The sequence below is a fragment of the Leopardus geoffroyi genome, chromosome B1, assembly GCF_018350155.1.
Source record: "Leopardus geoffroyi isolate Oge1 chromosome B1, O.geoffroyi_Oge1_pat1.0, whole genome shotgun sequence".
NCBI lineage: Eukaryota > Metazoa > Chordata > Mammalia > Carnivora > Felidae > Leopardus > Leopardus geoffroyi.
Window position 1 is genome coordinate 40,072,465 of NC_059327.1, and position 24,053 is coordinate 40,096,517.

The window sequence follows — 24,053 nt, forward strand, 5'->3', positions numbered from 1 at the left end:
ATATAAATATATTTTATGTATAGAAATCTGTGTGAATCATTGTTCTGAGTACTATATGTGCATTAACTCGTTTTCTCAGCAGTCCTTGGAAGTGGATTCTTATCCTTATTTTGCAGGTGGGCAAAGAGAATTCTGTTAAGTAACTTGCCAATGGTTGCAAAGCTAGTAAACTTCGATTTGAATGATCCCAGCAATAGGGCTCTGTTAAGTACTTTCCTACAGCCCTCTTTTCCTTTGAAAGTCTGAAATCTCAAGTTAGAAAGTAGAGTAGCTCTTATCCAAAAAAGATTGTACATACTCTTGAAGTAAGCTTGATTGCTTATGGAGCAGTGCAGATTGAGATAACAAAAATTAACGTTTAGTGCTAACGTACCAAAAGGTTTTGGAAGTCTGTAGCTTATTCCCTGATTCCTAATAGTTTTCTTATAATTGGATTCCATAAACTGAGAAATGGGTGTTTCTGATTAGCAGTTAAGCACAGCTCATGAATCCAGGATTGGCCACCAAGTTTGATTCGTGATGGGTGAAATTTGCCTTTGCATTATCTGTGAGAAAGAGGTTTCTAAACAAATAAATAGTATGCGATTGCGGGACAGTTTTACTTATTTCAACTTAGAATATTTTCAAGTAGTTTTAGCAGTATTTATTTTAGTATGTTTAACTATCTTTAGTACTTTTGCCTTAAAAATGGACAGAACTCAGTTTAACATTTTCTTAATAGATTCAAGTAATAAGACTGCATTTGAAAGTATTTTCAGTGTGGATATATGACTACCTTGAAGCCAAATTAGAGTAGAATTAGTAAGATTTTGTTAACCTACGTTTTGAAATACTATGGCTTTAAATCTAATGTTGTTTTCCCTAAAATATCAGAATACATTTGTTTGTTATTTTAGGTTAGCCTGACTAACTAACTGTAGAGGTTCAGTTTGTACTTAATAATAAGCCTATGCTTATTTTTTCATTGAAGGTGTATTTATTACATAAGATACTAGTTCTTGTTTGTTTGAATCTGACAGCCAGGCTGTGTCTGTGTAGCAGTTCCAAGCAGAGCATCTTATATCAGCAAATGCAGAAGTGTTGCCCCAAGAGAAAGGAGTGAAACTCTTTTAACTGAGCGGAGGCTAATGTTGGGGCATCTTAAAATATGGCTGACCCTGTACTCTAGTGTGACTCTTTATGAACTCTAGACAAAGGGGAAAAAATTACAAGTATATTTAGCACCTGCTACCTACCAGGTACTGTCCTCAGTGATATAGCTATCTCTATATCTATATTCATGTACATTTGCTTGCATACCTTGCTGTGTATGCATAAATGTGTGAATTTATTTATTTAATGAAATGTTTATATATTAAACACCAGGCACTGTTCTACATGCTTTATAAATATAAACTCATGGAATCTTCATAATAGCCCTATGAAGTATGTAGATTACTATCCCCGTTTTAAAGATAAAGAAACTAGGCATAGCGAAAGTAATTGCCCAAGGTCAACAACTACTGATGATGAAGCTAGAATTTGAACCCAGGCAAATACAGATGGATTCTGAATCCCTTCCATTCCCCAGGCATACATTGTAGCTTTCCTTTGTCTCTATCTTTGCTTACGTCATTGCTTCTGTATAATGTTCTTTCGACTCCTTTTGCTTTTGAAAGCTCACCAGTATGCAAAGGTGCTATTCAAATGTCACTTTTTCCAAGATGCCTTTTCCTGATTAACCCAACTAGAAGCCTCTTCTTTTCTTAGATTTCTAATGGAATGAAATTTTACCCTTTGAGATACTTACTGATTACTCTCTTATATGGTAGACAGTTTATATTTACCGAGATGTCTCACACCAGATTATAAGCCTCCTGAAGGCAGAACTTTCATTCACACTATTTCCTCTATAATCATGAATATCCTGCCATTCATACAAATCTTACAGATGCTTGGGAGTTTCATGATGGCAGAAACCAAGTGTTTAACAAATTTCTTTTTTAAGTGTATTTATTTATGAGAAAGATAGAGAGAGGCAGAGTACGAGCAGGTGAGGGGCAGAGAGAGAGGGAGTCACAGAATCTGAAGCAAGCTCCAGGCTTTGAGCTGTCAGCACAGAGCCCAACATGGGGCTTGAACTCACGAACTGTGAGATCATGACCTGAGCTGAAGTCGGACACTCAACTGACTGAGCCACCCAGACACCCCAACAAATGTTTGTTAAATGGATGACCTTTTAGGAATGTATTCAAACAGTAAAAATTTCCCAGTATTATTCTAAGATACTTCAAAAAATCAGCTATGTTAAAATAAGTATTCAAACACTAGCAGTAACAGTACTGCCTTTATGTTCACAGTACTGATATAAATTGTGTTATAGAATCATGCTGAATTAATTACTTAGCAGAGTTTTAAAAAGAACTGTTTTTTTTTATTTAAAAATATTTTTTTTCAACATTTATTTTTGGGACAGAGAGAGACAGAGCATGAATGGGGGAGGGGCAGAGAGAGAGGGAGACACAGAATCGGAAACAGGCTCCAGGCTCTGAGCCATCAGCCCAGAGCCTGACGCGGGGCTCGAACTCACGGACCGCAAGATCGTGACCTGGCTGAAGTCGGACGCTTAACCAACTGCGCCACCCAGGCGCCCCATAAAAAGAACTGTTTTTAAGAGTTTGCTATGTTTCTCTCTCTCTTTTTTTAGCTTACAAAAAAAATGACTGCTGAAGAGGAAATGGTTTGCACTTTTGGAGTTAGAGGTTTCTGCTCATGTGTGGGTAAATTGGTACTCTAATCTATTTCTGAGGTACTAAAACAGGTTGGATAGCTGTGACCTATGCCAGTATAATCCCTCTGAAGCCTAGGATGAAGGAACCATCTCTTTAGCATATATGTGTAGTTGTAGCATTAAAGGCCATGTGTATTTTGTTTCAAATTATAGGATGGACTAAATGGAGAACTTACCACTGTAGCAGTTTTATAATCAGACCATATCACTGTTTCATTTTAGTTTGATTAACATAATAATTGATATGATAAAGTAAATATAGTAAGCAGAATTGTGAATTTTAAGAATAACAGACATCAGTTAGTCTTGAAAGGTTTAGTTTGGAGATCCAGGGATGGAATGTTACAAATTTTTTGAAGATGTGTATATTAGTGAGATTTTGCTGTGTAACAAATCACCTAATACTAGTGACTTAGACAAACAAACACATATGATGCCTCACAATAACATAGGTCACTGAGATGGTTCTTTTGGTTTGGGCTAGCCTGGCTGTTCTCTGCAGGTGGCTGACAGCCCTGCTGGGGCCACACAGTCTATGATGGCCTCCTGCACATGTCCAGAGTTGTTCTGCTGGCTGGTGCGGGAGCCTTGGCAGCAGGTGGCACATCTTTGTCCCAGATGGTCATCATCAGTGGGCTGGCCAGGGCTTCTTCATGAGGTGTTCTTGGGGTCCAAAGTGCAGCAAGAGAGGGCGAGCCCCCATGGGTCAGCACTTTTCAACTTTGCTCTTGTCTTGCAGGCCAAAGGGTGTGGATATAGGGAAGCAGGAACAAATAGGGGGTCATTACTGCAACAGTCTGCCAAGATAGGGAATTCATGAATGTGCTTAGTTAGTGTCCCTAAATTCTGATTGATCCTTAGGCCAGCAACATGAGGTGATCAAATAGAGAAAATCAGGCTGTCAAAGCTACACAGTTTTCAGAGGGATAGTTTATAGACCCTAGGCTCCCCTGAAATACTTAGTAATCATTTGAAGCCCCTTTCAACTTTTTTTTTTTTTTTTTTTTGAAGCCTTGAGCTATAAAAGTCGGGAACCTTTAATCCTTCCTCACTCAGTAAATATCCCAAATTGATCTTCAGCAAAGACTACGTTGATGGCAGAAGGGGTGTGATCATGATGGCTACAGCTGTTTATTGAGAGCTCATGTGTGCTGGTGCTATATGGCATCTCAGGGAGTTTTAACACTGGCCCTTGATGTTGGCATTATTACCCTTGTTTTACAGGTAAGGAAGCAGAGTCATAGAGGTTAGCTGAGTTCCCTGAAGTCATAGAGCTGGTAGGTGGGAGACTACATTTTGTACCCAGCTCTTTCTGATTCCACAGCTGCATCCAAAGAAGAGTTGCTTACCTAGTGGGTTGATCATGTATTTTTCCAGCATGGAGGCTTTGAGTATTTTATGTCATCCTCTGAAAAACTGAGAACCATGGAGATACATGAGGGTTTTTTTTCCCCCCTTTCTACTCTTTCCCTACCCCACCACCCTCACTAGTTGGACCAAATAACCAGATTTGATTTGAAGATGATAAAAGCTCGGAATGGAAATTTTACTGCTGGGTCCAGATGTGATTTTTAAATATTTCAGAAGGGGCACCTGGGTGGCAATTCGTGTTTCATGGGTTCAAGCCATGAGTTGGGCTCTGTGCTGACAGCTCAGAGCCTGGAGCCTGCTTTGGATTCTGTCTCCTCTCTCTCTCTGCCCCTCCCCCGCTTGCGCTAGCGCTCTCTCTCTCTCTCTGTGTCTCAAAACTAAATAATTATTAAAAAAAAAAAACCTTCATTTAAAAAATAAACTACATCTCTTCCCCACTCTGCCCCAGTTGTGCTCCCAGAGCACAGAGCACATCACTGTGTCTTTGTGCTTACCAGAACGTTGTTTGGGTGGGTCTGCCCTTCGCACCAGAATCTTGTCTGCCCTCCCTGTATCAGCAGCACCTAGCCCTGAACAGGAGCATTCCAGTATCTGGTACATGATTTTATGACTGAATTCCATGCCTGGGGGGAAATTCTTTCCTTCTTTCCTTCTCCCTCCTTTTGGGCTATTCATCCTCCTTTGGTCCTGTCTTTCTCCTTCCTAGATCATTTTTCCTCCCCCCGCCCCCCGATCTTCTGATCTTCAGCTTTCCTCAGCTTTCCATTTCTCCCACCAACTCATTAGTCATCTTTATATTCATTACATGTTGAAATGATAGTATCTTGGATATATTGAGTTAAACCAAATATATTATTCAAATTAATTTTACCTGTTATTTTTATTATTTTTTTACCTTACTACGAGAAAATTTAAAATCATGTATGTGGCTACTCTAGAGGGTCGATATCCAGTTTAATTCATTAATGTGAGTTCATAAAACTAGTTTTTGTTTTTGTTTCAATTGCATGGATCTGTTGCACTAGATAAGCCATAGATCACCATCTTCCTTCCACTCACATGGCATTGCCTGGCCTTCCTCCCCACCACCAAAACTTCCTGAGAACAAATGGGGAGAATTTACCTTGCTTTTAATGATGCACATAGGTTTTTCTCTACTGTCATAAGTATGCCTGGAACAAAAGTACAGTTGACTCTTAAATTATTTTCACTAATGAAAAGGAAGCAGCAGAGTGACTAATGTAAATTGGAGGATACACTATTTTCTTTGGAATGTTTTGGTTCTTCCATTTTGGAACAGGTGTGGCCAGTGTTGAAAGAAACAGTGGAGTCATACTCAGCATATTTGATACATGAGGAACTGGAAAACTCAGTGTTCCCCGCCCTCCGTATAATGGATATAAGACTTATCATAGTGTTCTTCCGCAATGCAAACTCCAGTGCCTAAATAAAGTTGGTGTATTTGCTTTTTCTTTCTGGTTTAGGGAAGGAATGTGTTTTAGCTTAGAAACTCTTTTTCCAGGGGTGCCTGAGTGGCTTAGTTGGTTGAACGTCGGACTTCAGCTCAGGTCATGATCTCATGGTTCATGGGTTCAGGTCCTGTGACGGGCTCTGTACTGACAGCTCAGAGCTTGGAGCCTGCTTCAAGTTCTGTGTCTCCCTCTCTCTGCCCTTCCCTTGCTCATACTCTATTTCTCTCTCTCAAGAATAAATAAACATTAAAAAAAAAAAAAAAAAAAAAACTCTTTTTCCAAACTATGATAACAGGATAAGGATGATTGTGTCAAAAATAGCCTCACAACATCTTCTTTTGGCATTAAGAATTCTGGAGTGAGTTTGCTGTCGATCGCTAAGAGTTAATTGTATTGATTAGGGCTAGTCATCTTTGATAGTGCCAACTTCTTTCCTTTTGGCGTAGAGTGGGAAATGCTTACCTCCAGTGACTTTGGGTTGGGGTAGTGGTGAGTGTACCTCTAGCTACCATCTTGCAAGGGTTTTAGCGAGTCCTGCTTACCATTGGGCGTTGGGGGTGGCATCCCAGACCTGCAGCTCGCAGTTTTTGTAAACAACTTGGAGGAGGTTTGTGCTGGTGGTTACCAGCTCATGCCAATGGGAATCAACCTGTTTACCACTTTGGGTGTTTGTGCCATAGGTGGATGGTGCTTCATAAGAGCATAGTCCTGTCTTAAAGATCCATGTAATAGGATACCTACCTGTGACAGAGAGTCAAGGAGTGAAACCCTGTAGCACAGACCTGGAATTTGGGAGTTAAGTAGAATAAATCTCTTACATTCTTCCTCTTCTTTTTTTTTTTTTTTAAATCTCTTGCATTCTTCCTCTTCTTTTTTTTTTTTGTTTAAATCTCTTGCATTCTTAAACTAACATTTTAAAATCAGAAAAACAGCTTAGAAAAGATCTATAGGATTATAGTTAAATGGTTAATATGGAAGACGTATATGTCATACAGAGGTTAGGAGGGCGATGGAATGATCCAGTGTTGATTCAGAATGAAGCCTTGGACAAGTCATTGAATTTCCCTGTTTTACCCATGTGTTTAAAAAAAAGGGGGGGGGGGTGGTAATAATATCTCCCTGATGTGTTTGGGGATTTGAGGTTTGTAATGTGTTTTGAGATCTTTCATAAAGTGTCCAGTAAGACCAGAGTATGTCACCAGAACTCAAATGTTTAAAACTAATCGAAACCATCTTGAATAGATGTTATGCAATTCTGTGGCTTTGATAATAAGTTGTACTTATTAAGGAAGTACATATATATATTTGGAAGTATATATATTTTAAAAGAAATTCTGTGCTATTTCTCGTTTTCTTTTGACTATCAGATGTGTGCTTGGGGTCTTCAGCTGTTAACTTGAGTGTCAACGTGATTTATAGATGGTCTGTCATCTATAGAGGACAGTTTACCAGTTCCAGCTAGCCACGCAGTTAAATGCACTTCAGAATGTTTCTTGCCAAGGACTATGCCTTTTGCAAATGTTTGAGATGTTTGTCCTCACTTGTAATTTATTAGTGAACCTGTGTCCTAATAGCAACTCCTTGGAAGTGCAGAAGACAAAGCTAGAAAGCAAGTGAATGACATTGGTTCGTTTTATATCAAGAAAAAAGCTTTCATTGAAGAGTACTTGTTAAACTTACTAGTTTGTATATTTGATTCCCGTTCAATTTCACATGGTACCACATCTAATCACACTGTGTAAAGAATCTGACAAAACGTCCTTTTACTTTGCTTTTCCTTGTGAGGAGCATACAGCACTGCCACCTTGTTGCCAAAGTTTTGTTTGATTTGAATGTGCTTGAAAAATCAAGTGAGCGCCTGTTGTGAAAAAGAGCTTACTCTTTCTTTGTCAGTACTTGCGAAAACAACTTAAAAGAAGTTAGTATTATTGGACTGAATTCAGTAATTAGCATAATCATGATGCTATGTATTGTTCAGCAGAGCACGCCCCTTGGCCAAATTTCCCATTAAGAGGACACCGATGTTGTCCTAGTGAATAAATCCCAGCACACATGATGCAAATCAGCGAGTTCCTGCCTGCTGCGCCGGTGCGGTTAATTTTAGCTGGGGTTTGTTCTAGGAGTTGTAAAACTGTTTACCCAAGTAGAAGTTAGTAAGCTGAAATGTGACTTCTCGGCCTAAGGTGATAGGATATCTATTTTAGACTTCAGATTGTGTTCATGGTCGGGAGAACAGTCTTCTGAAGAATTGCGGCTCAGATTTCCTTTGAAAGTGCTTGTAAGTAGTGGCTGGGTTTTTAAGATTTCTCTTTGTTCTTCTCTCCTTAAATCTTCCTAATGTTGCTATCATAGTAACTTTATCTCTTGGGAAAACTGGAAACTTTGGGGTGGCTACTTCAGGGGATTCTAAGAATGGTGGCAAAGGTTTTTCTTTACCGTGTATCCTACTGCAAGAAACTTACCTCATTTGGTTTTCCCAAGAGAAAGTATTTGATTTTTACTGTTTTTATCTTTGCAGAAGCAGTCTGTAGATTATTCCTTATTTTATCTGTTAAAATATTTGATTAATGGAATGGTTGTCTCATTGAGCTTTATTTCTATGGTAACCTAACTCTCAGGAAAAAAAAAAAAGTTAAAAGTAGATTCCTGTTGTACTTACTGTGAGTTACAATTTATATGCAGAAATAATGGGAGTGTCATATGTAATTGTGTAAAATGTACAGATGGACAGTTTTATTTTTTTTTTTTTAAGAAAGATTTCGTGTTTAAAAATAGACCCATATACCTCTAAAGAGAAGCACTTAAACAAATTTAGGATGAAGGCTTTACAAAGTAATTGAAAGCATCCTCTGGAAGATTGAGTTAATTACCACAATTAACCAAAGTCATGAAATTCTTTAATCTTAACTGCTCTTAATTTAACAAGTCATTGCCAACTTAAATTTAGACTGAAGAAAACTAAAGATTTTAATATCAAATATTTTTAATTAAATCTGCATCACCTTGCTTAGTTTGAGGTGTGTTTTAATTCAGCGTACACTAACTTCATGCCAAATAACATGCTTATAACAGAGAACCAGGCTGGACATTTTTTTAACCAATTAACAAATAAATTCTATCCCCTCTAGGAATATTGACTTTAATGAAGCAGTTCTAGTAGGTGCCGTGGTAGCTCCTCACCAGGCATCTGTGCCCATGTCATCTGTGTGAGCGAGGAGGGAGGCATTCCCTCAAATGCCATTTTCCATTTTGAAAGCTTTATTCAAACACTTCTTTGTTATTATATATTGTCTGATTTTAAATCCAAATGACCTAAGGTGTCAACAATGAAAGGAAGTGTTTCAGTGGTACATTTAGTAGGAAAAGAATGTAAGAAGGAAAAACAGAACTGCGTTCTTGAGCTATTTTTAGAAAGAAACTCCTATTAAAACTTAAGTTTTTTTGTTGAGCAGAAGAGAAATTTGCAGTCCAGATTCATTGTAATTATAATAGAAAAGTCTAATACCGTCTTTAATAGTAAAAAGGACTTTGTTACAGTATTTGCTTCATAATACATACTTTCATTGCAAGAAAGTCACCACTCTTATTCTTACTTTTAATTGTTAATAAGGCGCCATCTGAATGTCCGCGGAGTGTTTTTAAAGGTGCATTGTAGTCGGATCCTAGATCGTTTTCAAGCTGTTATTCATTCCCTCAGTTGTAGCTCAGTCCTGTGAAAAAGAAAAGCTGTTCAAAATGTATCCATTTTTAAAATTTAACAGAAGTTTCCATAGGTATTTTTACTAGAGGAAGCTTGTGTTCTTCTAGGAGGAGTTGCTAAAATGCTCATAAACACTTTGAGAGTGTCCCGTTTTAATGATTTATGTGCTGTGAGAGAGTGATACAGGTGAATGAAAGGGAAGATCATTTTAATGATGTAAGCGTCAGTGTGGGAATTTGTTCTGTTTGCTGGGGTGGTGATTCCCTTCACTCCTTCTTATCTTGTGTGCCTGATGAAGTGATACCGGTTATTGTTCCCTCGTTAGTAAAGTCTCTGTTGACTAGTTATGACCTTGAGCATGACAGATCACAGTGAGCTCAGCTCATGGTCACAAATGGGGGTCCAGATGCTGAGCAGCAGGGCAGCTTTGGGGCCTGTGGAAAGAGCCCAGCAGCCCACGGTTCCACGCCTGTGCTGTGCACACCTGTACCTTCCATCATGGTTGCCCTCCCTGCGGTTGACTGTGTGTGTCTGTCCTCCAGTCCTGTTTAAACCGCTTTGCCTGGCAGCCTGCCTTTTCCTCCTAGCCCTCTGCCTCTTAAAATAGTTACAGACCCAGAGGCTCTGACAGAGTAGCTCCTGACTGCAGTAGGTTTATTTTACTCTTTATTCCTAGAGAATTAGCCTTCTGCTCCGAAGCTTTCAGGGAGTTTTTAGGGAAGCAACGAAGAATCTTTTTGGGGGTTCTCTTCATCCACTTGAGGGTTTATTTAATAGATAACTTGTCTGTGTGGTTATATGGGAACTTACATTATCTAACAGGTTGCCTTTTGGCTTGGAGCTGGATGCAAGTGCGCAGTGATCACATCTCTAGCTTGTGCTCTTTCAAAAGGAAATTATGTAGCAATAGGCTTTGTTATATTGAATTTCAACGGTTTTGTCTCATATGAAAGGATCAGTGTGCACAGGAATGCCTTGAGCTCTGCTTGTCTTGTATGTAAGTAGATGGTAATAGGATTGGACCCTCTGCTGGAATTCTGACTTCTCCTGGAAATACTGGGACTGCTGTTATTATTTAGCATGTATTAAGCACCCCCAGAACACATACAATGCACAAAGACTGCATAGTTCCTTCTCGCAAAGAACTCACGTGCTAAAATTAGGCAATAGACAGAGACTGGGCCCCCGACATAACGCACTAAGTAAACTGGCAGAAAAAATAGTGTGAAAGGGAAGAAAAGGAAAACAAAATGGAGTGGGGAGAGTTGGGGTCAGCTCACAGGATAGCTTTCAGTTCATCTGGGCTTTTGCCAAACAGGACAAACTGCTGTGCGCCCAGGGGTGCTCCTTCCCTTTCTCTTCCAGCAGCTAGGGAAGTGATGGAGATGGACTGAGCCCTGCAACCAGATCCTCAGCGCCAGTTCCCTGTTACAATTCTCCACAAAGGGAGGAGGTTCACTAGTTTCCCTGCACCTGGAATGGTTGTTATATGGAGGGCGTAAACTTCTGGTGTCTCATAAAGTCCAATAAAAGTAAGAAGCATCTTTCCCAGTATAATGAGATTTGTATAGAAATCTCACCTGGCATTCCAGATTTTCTCTCTCCTCCTGAACTGATGTGCACTAGATCTGGTTCCTTAAAACCCTACACTGGTTTAGGATGTTGAGTCAACTGTTGAATTAGAGAAATGCTTTGAGCTTCTCAGAAGAAAGGCATTACGAAGGTCACCTAAGCATTACTGCAGCTCATAAAAGAGTCAGAGAACATGAATCAGAAGGGAGCTAATAAGGCAAGCTTCGGGTATTGGAGATTAATAAATAGGAATATACTGTATGAATCTGTGAGTCATTTTTCCCCTCATATGCAACCTCAGCCAGTCTCTCTGACTAAGGTTCTGGGTCTAGTTCATGGCTCCACAACTAAAAGAGACTTGGAGAAGGCTCAACCAAGAACGCCACAAAATGATTAAAGGGTTGAAAACTGATATCTATAATATGATGTTAGGGAACTTCTCTTATTTAGCCTGGAGGGGAAAAAATGCCCAGGGGACTCTTGAATTGTTATGCAAGTAAGTAGATGCCTCAGAACCAAGGACTGTTGACCAACTAGTATGTATTTCCATTGAGAATATAAGAGTTCAGTCCAACAAAGGTTAGGTTAGAACCATGGTCCCTCACACTGCAGTCCCGGCACCTTGAGCATCAGCACCACGTGGGAACTTGTGAGAAATGCACCTTCTCAGGTCTCATCCAAGATCTGTTGATTCAGAACCTGGGGAGATGTGGCCCAGCAATCTGCATTTTGACAAGCCCCATAAGTGATTCTGATGCACACTAAGGTTGGCGGACTACTAGATGAGATATAAAGAAGGGTTTTATAAAATGGGGAATTTGAACCCTGGAAAATGTAAACCTTTATTTGGAAGTTATCTAAAAATGGATTTGTATTTGTGATGTTTTCAATATTCTCTCTAAAGTCTGGAGATAAGTGACCTCTCAAAGTCCCTTCTAGCCCTGACTTTGCTCTGGAGTTCCTCTGTCACTTAGAGAAGATTAATAATTAACCAGGAAAATTTTGCAATTACTTTTCTGAACTCAGTAGTTAAGACAGTGCCCATTTCAAATGAGAAGCAAATGAGAAAATGTGATAGTAATGTGCTATCAGATTATATCACAGTGTTATTCAGTGGACTCCCTCTTCCCCATGTGACTTTTACACAGCCACCAGAAGGGGAATTTGGGCAGAGGTCAAAACAAGGAGCCTCTTGATGTTAGCTGGTGATTGATCATTTTGTGTCACAGACTGCTGGCTAGATTGGTCGCTTTCTTCATGAAGCCTATGTCAGAAGATAGGTGGCAGTAGGGGAAGTTTGACTACCCCATTTTCCCAACTCTGTCACTCCCACAGGAGAGCTTTGTTGGTGTGCTGTTGTATCACCTGCAGGAATGTCCTTCCCCGTCCCTGCCATGGGGAATTCCATGTGACACCCTAGATGTAGGGGCAGAGCGAGGACCTAAAGAAAATGTAAGCACCGATGTGGTCAGCTTGGAGGCTGTCTGCTAGAGGTGAAGGATAGTGACCTATCTGCAGCAAACAATGGTACACATGCTGGCACTTAATGAAATTAAGTGGTTAATTGCTCAGTTGAAATGGTCAAGGCCACAGGTGCTCTGCCTTCTTCAGTGTAATAAATTATCTAGAGTTAGGAAGGTGGTGGTTCTTACCCTTCCCAATCAAAATAGTTACTCCTCCTGTGAGTCCCTCTACTCACCACCCGCCACACACCTCGTTGTGCTTTTGCCTGATGGAATTTTCTTGGGTTGAAAACACAAACTACTGAGAGTGTGTCTATTTGTTATACTTTGTATAGCATTTAGTACAATAAAAGCTTTTTGTGATCATAACGAAGAAAGGGTTTTCTGAGGACATGTTTTGCCAGTGCTGTTTAAAAATTGTCACACAAGTGGCACACTGCTGTCTCCAAAGAAGACATGCTTTATCTTGGCCAGGGCACCATGGCTCTAATATTTTAGCCCTTAAAAATGGGATAGGTAGAACCCTTGGCTTTTATGGCTATAGTTAATTACATATTTGCAGAGTATTAAAAGATCCTTGAAGTGAGAAATGACAAGTGAGGGCGTCTGGCTCGAACTTCAGTTTGCTGTGTAATGGGAGACAGGGGGTAAAGGTAGCAAGTGTATATACCAGTGTTGCACAACCTTCAGACCGGGTTGTGTTTGAAAAAACTGAGCTCTTAGACATTAAGCTGCAGGCACTGCTATTTCTACACCTGTGTCTGTTTACGGAGTATATGAAGCCCACCGAATGTGTTAGTTGCACACTGATAAGATAGCTATGTCTCACCAATGCAGAGGACAGAGACAGCTGATTTTTAACATTCTGAGTTAGTCTGAATATAAAATATTTTCTTTAAAACCAGCGAACTCTCAATAACTATAAATCCAAGAGAAAGTTCAAACGATTGGTCCATTTGGACCATTCTTATTGATAGCAGGCAAAAGGCTATTTTCATTTCTCTACAAAGAGAATTTGCTTAATAGTCATTCCCTTTAGTATTTCACTTTGGCAAAAATAGTTTTGTTTCTAAAAGCAATCTTATACCTAGTCCACATATGTTTGATTAAAAACGAGAGTGGGTAAGTGGTTTGGGCTAAACCTTTTCTCATTGTTCAGTCGAAAAAAAATTAAACTTGATGAAAAAGGAGGAGGAACAACCCCTTTGCTTATTATAGACTACTGAAGAATTACTGACCTAATGCTTCAAAGAAACATCCCCAGAAACAACCTGATAAGGTACTAGTTAGATCATATATGGTGTTACCATGTAATGCAACTCTCTGCAGCCATTTAAAAGTGATGGCGTTCTATCTATTACAAGTGAAACTTGCAGGTTACAAAATACATATGTATAACCGTTTTCTACATGGAAGGCAATTTTTTTAATGGCTAATGGCTTCATTTTCTTTTTTGAAAGGAAGGCACAGGGGCTCCTGGATGGCTCAGTCAGTTGAGTGTCCAGCTCTTGCTTTCAGCTCAGGTTATGATCCCAAGTCATAGGATCAAGTCCCACATCAGGCTCCTCACTGAGCATGGAGCCTGCTTGGGATCCTCTTTCTCCCTCCCTCTCTCTCTTTCTCTCTCTCTCTCAAAAGTTAAAGAAAAAAAAAAGGAAGGTACTTATATGTACATGAAAAACGAATGCTTTGCATCAGATGTAAGCAATAGTTATCTCAAGGAGATTAGCTGATGTGTGATGTCTTCCCTCTTCTCTTTGGCTACCTATAGGTTTTTTGTTTTCTTTTTTTTTTCTAATGAGCATGCATTATGTAATAATGAAAAACTTTCTTTTCAAAACAGGGCTGTTATAATTCATTTTGATTTTGACTTTTTTATTTAATTTGGCAGTGGCCTCCCAGTGGCTTACGTAAGTAATGCATACTTTGATGAATAAAACTAGTAGTACATCAGAATGTACACAAAACAGTGGTTATTTTTCAGTGGTGAGCAAAGAGCACTTTTCCTTGCTTTACTTTCTTGTGTACGTACCAGGTTTTTTTTTTATATGAGTGTGTATTATTTTTACAATGGGAGATTTTGACTTATTTTTAAGGCAGAGACTTGAGATCTTGGCTCTTGGGAAGAGGCCCATACAAAGTGATGCGTGGCAGTTATTGATAAAGGTTAGTTTTGTTAATTCTTCAGGGTAACAGGTATTCAGCAAGGGTTTGCTTTCACTGCTTATGGCTGTGGATGTTCGGTGAGCTCTAATATGACCTCAAATTGAGTAGGATCTCAGGTTCAGTATTATATAAAGGATGGGAGCTGGGGAACCCAACATTTTTAAGTCATTGAAATAATACTTTGTGTTAGGATTATTCATTTAAATTTTGTAAGGGACCATCATTCTTGGTCTTCAATATAAAGTAGTGAATTATAAAACCATTATAAAAGATAATATTTTGAGTGACAGTTACAAGGGATGATGGAAAGAATAAGTCATCTAGCTCGTATTTCCAGAGCACTTATCTTTGTAGTATCAAAGTGTATCTCACCAGTGTTTATTAAAAGTGATAGCACTTTAGGAGAGTACTGGCCTTCTCAATTCTTTCTGCCAAATGCTGCTAGGATGTTCTTGTGGCCTTAATCAGAAGGTTATTTCGGGTAACTATTTGGTCCTGGTGGCAGTTGATGTAAGAAAATCGTGAGCAAAAACAGTAGGCCTCCCTTTCAACCCATTTTTGTGTGGTAACATGTGAGAATAAGTACTTTTGATAGTTACTTAAAGAGTCTCTCTTTAAAGTATATTCCTAAGTTTGGGCCTAAATGAGTAGAATCTGTCACCAGGTTTACTTGGGGACAGAGGTTTAGATTGAAACTAAATTGAATCCACTGTCAACAGAACCTTAAACTTAATTTAAAGCCACGGTGCCTTGAGAAACCAAAAGGAATTTAGTAGCATGTATGTAGTATACCATGTTTTGGCCTAGCCTTTGTTGGAGGACCTTTGTTACTCATAGAAGAGTGTTTTCCTGGAATACTTATAACTAAGAAAGCTGGTTTTTCAAGTTTCTTTCTTACCATTTTTGATCCTTATAAGGAGTGCTTTCCTGTTCATCCTCTCTTATATTTCTTTATCATCTTGTCTCTTTCTCCTGCAATTGTAAGGTAGGAATAATCATGTAATTCCTCTCTGCACTGTTGCCTCTTTGGGGAAGTAAAGACATATCCCACATGGGTTTATCATCATTTTTTCTGGGTCGGGGAGGGGAGAAAGAGATGTCAGTGAGCTACTTAACCCAAAGAGTCAGAAATGCAATGGATAGAGTACTGTTCCAGTGAGATTTGTGATAGCCAGCCACATCAGCATGCCTTAGCTGCCAAGTGATTTCAACTCTGATGAGTCACAGCCCTCCTGCACACAATGTCAGCACAGATATATGGTGTGCCACGTGCCACGGGGCACCTGGATGATTCAGTTGGTTAAGCGTCTGACTCTTGATTTGAGCTCAGGTCATGATCTCATGGTTTGTGAGTTTGAGCCCTGTGTTGGGCTCTGTGCCGACAGCATGGAGCCTGCTTGGGATTCTCTCTGTCTCTCTTCCTCTCTCTCTGCCCTCCTCTCACTTGCTCATGCTCTCTCTTTCTCTCTCCCTCAAAATAAATAAACTTTTAATTTTTTTTCATTAAAAAAATGAAATGCCACGTGCCCTATCAAGATGGAGTAAAATAGGTGGCTACAGTTTGATTAATAGAATGCTTTTCAAGTTGAGTGGCTCAAAGGAAGAAAGAGAACATTTTCTTAAAATGATAGAGTGGATAAAAATATGTCTAGACTATATTCTGAGACTATAGACTAAATTAGAAAAGGTAAAAAAAACAAACAAACTGTGGTTGCTGTCAAGAGAAAGGGGGGTTTTGTAAGAGCAAGAGGAGAATGGAGCTCAGCTTAAAGATTTGGACTGAGTTTATTGTCTTCCTTTTTATTTTTTTATTTGTTCATTCATTTCTTGGTTTTGTTTGTTTTTGCCTTTTTTACAGACTAAAAGTGAAAATAAGGGGATATGAATGTGCTTAGCATAGTGAGGCGGTGGGGGGCTCATGTATTGTTACAAAGGTTTCAGAAAGAAAGTGATTGCTTTAGACTTGACTTGAAATTAAAGTGGTGGCTGGTGCAGGAAGAGAGAATTGTTGGGAGGTTCTGTCACTTTCTGCCTCAGCCTACTGTGCAGAGTTCGGTATCCCTAAGGACCTAGAGGGTGGAGGAGTGTCCAGCCAAGCACCTTTTGCTGTCAGTCCTGATTTTCACGATCTCTACTTCTGTTCACGTTTGTTTGGTTTTTCCTTGAGTGTCTTCAGGCTCTGTGAGACTTGTCAGTAACAGTTAAATAATCCAGAATTTTTATTTGAAGAAAAATGATTTAACAGCTTAATCCAGAAAAGCTTCGTTTGATCAGGTATAAAAACTTGACATTGTCATACTATTACGTATTACAATGATACGTTTTTTAAAGTTTAATTTTTATTGCATTTTAAGGGAAAATTACCCTCAATTGGTAATGATATAATGAGAAAGATTTTTTTTTCTGTCTCCCCATTAAATATTAAGCAGCAAACTTCTAAGAACTCAAATGATCAAATTGGATCCAACTATGTAAGAGCAACACAGATATAGAACTTTCTTTCTTTCTTTCTTTCTTTCTTTCATTTTGAGAGGGAGTGCACATGCACACAGGAGGGACAGAGTGAGGGAGAGAGAATCCCAAGCAGGTTCCATGCTGTCAGCACAGAGCCCAACGTGGGGCCTAATCCCACAAACCATGAGATCATGACCTGAGCTGAAGTCCAGAGTCAGACGTTTAACCAACTGAGCCACCCAGGCACCCCAGAAGTAATTTTTTTAAAGGCAAATCATGGCCACTTCAACAAAAATTATATATAGTAACATTCATTTTACTATAAAATTATGAATCTGATGACACTATAGTTCTGTGAGTGTTTACACATGCTGAGGATTTTGTGACCATCAGCACAGACAGGATAAATAAAAATTAAAACTCCCCAGAGGTTGTCTTTGTGCCACCCCTTTGTATTTAGACCTTCCCCCCATCCCTTAACTCCCTGAACTATGAAAGTAGTCTCTAAGTTCCACACCAGCCATAGTAAAGGGTGAAAAGCCATAGTTAAGGGGGCTTAAGCACAACCTTTGATCAGTTAAGTGGCTTATGGGTCATTCTTCAGAAGCCAGACTAAAATATAAAAACAAGGAGGAAAAATCTGAGCAGGGAAATCAACAGCTATACTCCGTGGAAAGTAGACTTCACAGAATTAGATCAGCCAAATAAACAAGCAAACAAATATCAGTAACAAAACCTCTAAGGTCTGGGAACATCAGTAACCAGAGTTGCTATGTTATGTACAGTTATAGATATATAACATATCTATAATATGTCTAGTTTTAAATAAAAATTTATGAGACATGTAAAGAAATTAGAAATTGTGACATACACAGGAGAAATAAACTAGACAATTGACACTGCTTTTGAGGGGCCCATACACTGAGCAAAACAAAGACTTCAAAGTAGCTATTATAAATACTCAAAGATTAAAAGAAACCATTTAAAACATTTTTTTTAATGTTCATTTATTTTGGGGAGAGAACGACAGAGCATGAGTGGGGGAGGGGCAGAGAGAGAGGGAGACACAGAATCCAAAGCAGGCTCCAGGGTCCAAGCTGTCAGCACAGAGCCCGATGCGGGGCTTGAACTCTGTAAAGTGTGAGATCATGACTTGAGCCAAAGTTATCACCTTAACCAACTGAGCCACACAGGCGCCCCTAAAAGAAACCATTTTTAAAGAAAAAAATGAAGGTATGGTGGCAGTGAATCACCAAATAGTGACTCTTTTTAAAGCGATAGAAAATGCAGACATGATACCAGAAGCACAAACAACAAAGGTAAAAATAGATAAATTGGACTACATCAAAATTAAAAGCTTCCGCACAACAAAGGACACAATCAATAGAGTGAAAAGGCAACCTTTGGAATGGGAGAAAAAAAATCTATAAATCATATATCTAATAAGGGGTTAGTATCCAGAATATATAAAGAATTCCTACAATTCAACATCAAAAAACAAAACAAAACAAAACCAAAAAAACCAACCAAAGAAACAAAAAACCAAAAAATGTGCAGAGGACTTGAAGTAGATATTTCACTAAAGAAGACCTACAAATGGCCAAAAAGCCAGTGAAAAGATGCTCATCATCACTAATCATTATCGAAATGCAAATCGAAACCACCGTGAGATATCACCTCACACCAGTTAGAATGGCTACTATATATAAAAAACAAAACAAAACAAAAAACAAGCATTAGTGAGGATGTGGAGAAATTGGAACGTTTGTACCTTGTTGGTGGGAATATAAAATGGTGTGGCTGCTGTGCAAAGCAGTACAGTAGTTTCTCAAAGAGTTAAAAACAGAATTACCACCTCACCTGGCAATTTTGCTTCTGGATATACACCCAAAAGAATTGAAAACAGAGACTTGGAGAGAAATTTGTACACCTTTTTTTTGATAGCATTATTCACAGTATCCAAAAAGTGGAAGTAACTGAAATGTCCATCAGTGGATGAGTAAAAAAAAATGTGGTTTATATGTACAATGGAATATTATTCAGCCTTAAAAAGGAAAGAAATTCTGAACATGCTACAGTGTAGATGAACTTTGAAGACACTATGCTAAGTAAAATAGGGCAGTCACAAAAACACACTGTATGGTCTCACTTATATGGATGTACTTAAAATAGTCAGACTCATAGAGACAGAAAGTAGAATGGTGGTTGCCAAGAATTGGGGTGAGAGGGAATGGGAAATTATTCTTTAATAGGTACAGAGTTTCAGTTTTGTAAGATGAAAAGAGTTTTGTGGTGATGTTTGCATAACAATGCAAATGTACTTAATGCCACAGTACACTTAAAAGTAGTTAAATGGTAAGTTTTATGTTTATTTTACCACAATTAAAAAAAAATGTTTTAAACATGGAAATTCTGGAATTGAAAAGTATAATAAAAGGAGAAACTCACCAGAGGGATCAACAGTAGATTTGAGTTGTCAGAAGAAAGAATCTGCAAATTGAAGAGAGAGCCATGGAGATAATGCAGTCTGAAGAACAGAACAAAAGAATGAAAAAGAATGAACAGAATCTCAGAAGAATATAGGTCACTATTAAGTGTGCCAATTGAAGTATCAGAAGTAGAAGAGAGAGAGAAAAAGGGGTAGAAAAATATTCAAAGAAGTCATGATTTACAGCCTTACAGGTGGATGAAATACACTAATGTACACATTCAAGATGCTTAGCAGACTCTAATTTGGATAAGCATTAAGAGATCCACACCCAGACATGTAATCAAAATTTTGAAAGACAAAAAGGTGATGTGGATAGCAGCAAGAAAGGAAAAACTCAATTATAAGGGAACTTCACTAATATTAACACCTGATTTCTTATGAGAAACAGTGGGGGCCAGAAGGCAGTTAAGAGGGCACATTAAAGTGTTAAAAGAATCCTCTGCCCTGCAAAACTATCTTTCAGAAGTAAAGGCAAAATAATAACATTTGTATCCCAAGTAACTGAAAACAGAATCCATTGCTAGCAGTTCTGCCTTAACAAGAAATACTAAAGGAAGTGACACTTGACAGTAATATGAAGACACACACACACACACACACACACACACACACACACACACGTGAGCTCCAGTAAAGGTAATTAAGTAGGTAATGATAAAAGACTGTATAATTATATATTTCTGCTTCTTATAACTGATTTCAAACATCACTAAAGAGCAGCTTATATCTGGTTGCTTTCTAGTTACTGTAGTAAAGCTCTGTGTTCACATCAAAGCATCCTCCCTAGCCTCAAGTTTTCTAAAGGAAAAACTGAGCCAAAGGGAGTCAGTGACTTGCCCAAGAAAGTTTATCTCAAGCATCCACCAAGGAGTTGAGTGCCAGGAGCACACTCAGAATCAGGAAATAATATTCAAAGAAATCTTATAAACTGTCTTATCTCACTCATATTTTTAAATTACTATTTCCATCATTCTTTGAGGGTGATAGCAAGCAAATGCTTACGGTTTCTTAAGTTAGTAGAAAGATTTCAATTTCAGTTGTCTCAATGAGAGATAGGAGGAACTGCTAAATTTTCACCTGACTTCCTGCCCAGACGAACAATGTTTTAGACTTACTGCCTTGTTTAGACTGTTTACACTGTGAATTTGGGTGGAATTGAATTAAGTTTGCAGACTTCTGATAAAGCACTTCAGAGGCCTGAACCAACTTTCAGGCCTGAACCAACCAGTTTTTGAATTGCAAAAAGGAAAAGTCTGAATCAACTTAATAATTATTTGTTCCCTCTTGCTTTTTCTGCTGCCTAAGAACTATTGCTTAAGAACCTCTGGAATGAAAATAAGAGCTATGGAGCTGTAAGTTGAGCATGGAAAATAGTTGAGATAATAATCTCCATCTATCCACTCTTCTATTTATGTTAATGTTCTATTAATAGAAAGAATGTGTAGTAGTATCAGGAATCAATGTTTTTATAAGTACCACTCATATTTCTGTTGAGCTTCTATAATCAGAACAAAATTAGCAAATAAATATGTAGGAACCAGGATACCCATACATAGTCCCATTTTAAACTGTAGCTGAAGGGAAAGTATTTCCTTAATACAGCTCCTAGAGCTTAGCCAGACAGCCCAACACTTCAGGGCACAGAACTGGAACAGTACGCCTAGGTTTGCCATTTGATAGGAGTGATGTTAAGTGATTTATTCATGAGAATGATTCTACCTTCAGTTATGACTGGAGAAAAAATTATGTAGAGTAACTGAGGGGAATCCATCTACAGTGTACACAGAAAGGGAAAAAAATGGTTCGAAGCCATTTCCGTCTTAGGACAGGAGTATATGTATAAAGCTCAGCTATCCTTGTCCCTTGCTTTCAAGCAGTATCGTATCTGCAACACTCCAGCAAGGGGGTCATAATCCTTAAAAAAACAAAAACAAAGAAACTCTTAGCAGCTTTCACGTTTCTTTTTTTTTTCAAATTATTTTTTGAGAGAGAAAGAGAAAGCACTAGTGAGCAAGGGGCAGAGAGAGAGAGGGAGAGTGCAGAGCCCTGAGCCGGTTCGGTTCGTGCTCACCTGATGCAGGACTCACGCTCACCTGAAGCGGGGCGCGAGCTCACCTGATGCCGGGCTTGAACTCATGAACTGTGAAAAAACCGACTGAACCACCCCAGGCGCCTCTAATTCCACATTTCTGATGGGAGCACACTGCAGTGTGCAACAAGCCATTCAGTTATAAATTTTGTCTTCCTCTCCAAGGGCAGTCTTACTACAATGAAAGACTGTTTGCCATATCTCCAAATTTGATAGAGTGGCCAATATGTATTTCATTATAGTAACTTTGTGGAATCATGAAATTTGAAATAGAAACAACTGGGGTGCTCAGCTGGCTCAGTCAATGGAGCATGTGACTCTTGATCTTGGAATTGTGGGTTCGAGCCCCACGTTGGGTGTAAGTATTACTTAAAAACAAGGGTGCCTGTTTGGCTCAGTCAGTTAGTTGAGCATCTAACTTTGGCTCAGGTCATGATCTCACGGTTGGTGGGTTCGAGCCTGGTGTTGGGCTCTGTGCTGACAGCTTGGAGCCTGGAACCTGCTTCCGATTCTGTGTTTCCCTCTCTCTCTGCACCTCCCCTGCTCATGCTCTCTTTCTCTCAAAAATAAATAAACATTAAAAAAACAATTTAAAAAACCAAAATCTTTTTAAAAAATAAAAAATAAAATAGAAACATTAAAGCTTTTTTAAAATAACTGCTCATACAGTCATTCAAATTCCATTTGAACGTCTCCAAGGAAATGGCGCTTGCACCTCCTGGGGTAGTCTTTCAGTTTTTAAAAACTTCTGTGTCTTCTCTTCTTCAGGCCAAATCACCGTAAACCATTCATTCATTCATTCATTCATTCATTTATTTATTTTAAGGGGAGGAGGGACAGAGGGAGAGAGAGAATCCCAAGCAGGCTCTGCACTGTCTGTACAGAGACTGATGCAGGTCTCAAACCCAGGAACCTGTGATATTGTGACCTGAGCCACCCAGCCATCCTTGTAGTAACTCCTTTTATCTCCTTTTCATTATTGTTGCTCTTTATTTCTCTTTATCCTTTTAAAAATATATTTACTTAACAGATTTCTTATAACGCCTTCATACAGAGCAAAAGGCTTTTGGAAAACATCTAAATAACACATGCTTTATGAGCCAAAAAGAAACTTAAATGTCAGAATGACAAAAATGCAGGAGGGAGAGTGGATACAGCAGGAATGAGGCCTGCAGAAGAAACAGGGTCTGGAGACGCTGAGCCCACAGGATCTGCAGTGGAAACTTTATATCGAGGAGCAAAATAAGTTTGTGCATGTTCCAGAAATTCATGAGGGCCGTTGATGGCATTGTTCGAGAAAGGGTCAGGAATTTCCACCCCCTCTCCCCACAGCACAATCCTGCGGTTCATAGTTGCAGACTGCACTGCCTCTTCCTAGTCCTGTGGTCTCTGGTTGATATGGAATAATTGGGTTGGATGGGACTTGAAGATACCATCTGATCTTGAAAATTGACAAAGATCATGGCTCTGCAGTGCTCCTTGTAGCCGGTTCTCTTTTTTACCCTTTCCTCTTTCCCCATTGTTCCTGCCTCCCCATCCCCAGCTCAGGCCAAGACCCCAAGGAATCTCAATTCCCCAAAGAGGAGCTAGTGTCATTAAGAAGGCCTGATCAATGCCAACCAGGAGCATCACCTCTTTACACTGCTTTCATTCGAATACCTCCACATAGTAAGTAGGAACCACCATCTCACTTCTACTTTGTTACGACAGTCACATCTTCAAAATGACCAAAATTGGACCAGATGACTTCTCAAGACTTTTCAAACTCTGATGTTCTCTGATTCTCTAATGCTGTGAACCAAAATAGGAATAAGAGACTAATCTTAGGTTGTTCCTTGTGAGGATTAACCTCAAATACTGTTCCAGTAAAAAGGCTTGCAGTGCACTTGGCACCCTCAGGACATTTTCGTATTCTCTGGGTGAAGTTCAGTTCTTCTGGCCAGTCCTCAAGAGAAGCGTACAAAGGATGAAGGAAGAATTCTAAAGAAGGACCAGGTGTGACTGAGGATGCCCTTTAGAATCCCGTAGATGGGAATATGATAGACGACTCCAAACCATGTCCAAAGGTTTGGTCCAAACCAGTGACCTTTTCACACAGTGCTCAGGTGCCAGGACAAAGGGATGTTCTTGAAAGTGAAAAAGATAAATAAAAACATATAGATGTATTTATATCTTAAATTATAGGTCATAAACTTGATGGAAGAATTGTCTGAGAGGCCTGGGTTGAAAACAGGTTGATAGTAAATTCATTTTGTTTATTAGCAAAAACAAAGCATATTTTGGTGGTACATTCCTAACTTTTAAAAAAAAATGTACTTTCCTTTGTAGTGTTTTAAACAGTTTTTCCAATGCTAAAAACTAGTAGTTGCTCATCATAGGAAGTTTTGGATAATATAAAAAAAAATGTCAAGAGCACCTAGAGAATGCTGAACCTTGGCCCTATTTCTTTAAAGCCTCATTACTGGTGCGTGCTTAAGCATAGTTGATCATATGGCACACACCATT

General features: G+C 39.0%; 1 protein-coding gene across 11 annotated transcripts in view; it reads left to right on the forward strand.

The window, feature by feature from the left end:
* Nucleotides 1-24,053, forward strand: part of SLC20A2 (solute carrier family 20 member 2) — a 108,441-nt gene that overhangs the window by 25,188 nt on the left and 59,200 nt on the right. For 2 of the 11 annotated variants that reach the window (XM_045459021.1, XM_045459010.1), the window contains exon 1: nt 7,481-7,891. The exons of 8 other annotated variants lie outside the window; for them this stretch is intronic. The gene's annotated coding sequence lies outside the window, so the exon portion shown is untranslated. Of the gene's footprint in view, nt 1-7,480; nt 7,892-23,091; nt 23,217-24,053 lie in introns of those variants that run through there. One more of the 11 variants, XM_045459004.1, reaches the window with a different exon arrangement.